General features: G+C 43.6%; 1 pseudogene; it reads left to right on the top strand.

The window, feature by feature from the left end:
* The first annotated feature begins 292 nt into the window (after positions 1–292).
* On the top strand, positions 293–422 carry LOC119343423 (annotated as a pseudogene).
* Positions 423–638: the final 216 nt, after the last annotated feature.

Raw genomic sequence — 638 nt, 5'->3', positions numbered from 1 at the left:
TCTTCTCTCTAACCTGGCAGTGTGTCTGCTACTTTTGTAATGGCCGACCGCAATTTCATTTGGCATAAAAGCTAAAGAAAACAAAAAACTATCAAAATCTCCACAGCTAAACGTTCCTCTGATGGGCCGGGCTTTGCTCATTCTCATGCCTAGCTACATGGGCCGAGGAACCTTCTTCCATGCTCTCTGCCCGAGGAAGTGCAGCACTGCATGCCTGCTCCCTAATTAGTCCCACCTCGCTAGTGTAGGCCACGCTGGACCAGTTTATAAGGCGAGATGCTGTTGATGTAGCACGACCTTACTTGAACAGGATCTGTTCTATAGGCTCGTACTGCTGCATCCTTTACCAATAAGGAGGCAAACACTTGATCCTGGATTGGCTTCTGTCTCTACAGGGTGGCCTAGAGGTTGTCTGACAGACTACAAATCCTTTTTTTCTTTTTTTGTTTTCTGCAATTTGCAATTCCTTTCTTTACTTTCTTAACTAAAACATGTGAAGATCATATGCATTTCTCCTTTTGAATTACTTTAACCACATAATCTCTACCTTTGACCCCACACACCTGAAAGCATGTATGATAGTACGATTCAGTTCACAGTACAGTGGTGGCATTGAAGATAAAGCCAAAGAAGATGCA

Source organism: Triticum dicoccoides, unplaced genomic scaffold (genome assembly GCF_002162155.2).
Source record: "Triticum dicoccoides isolate Atlit2015 ecotype Zavitan unplaced genomic scaffold, WEW_v2.0 scaffold126858, whole genome shotgun sequence".
In the NCBI taxonomy this organism is placed as follows: domain Eukaryota; kingdom Viridiplantae; phylum Streptophyta; class Magnoliopsida; order Poales; family Poaceae; genus Triticum; species Triticum dicoccoides.
The sequence above is the reverse complement of the archived record's forward strand: the minus strand, read 5'-3'. Positions and strand labels throughout refer to the sequence as shown.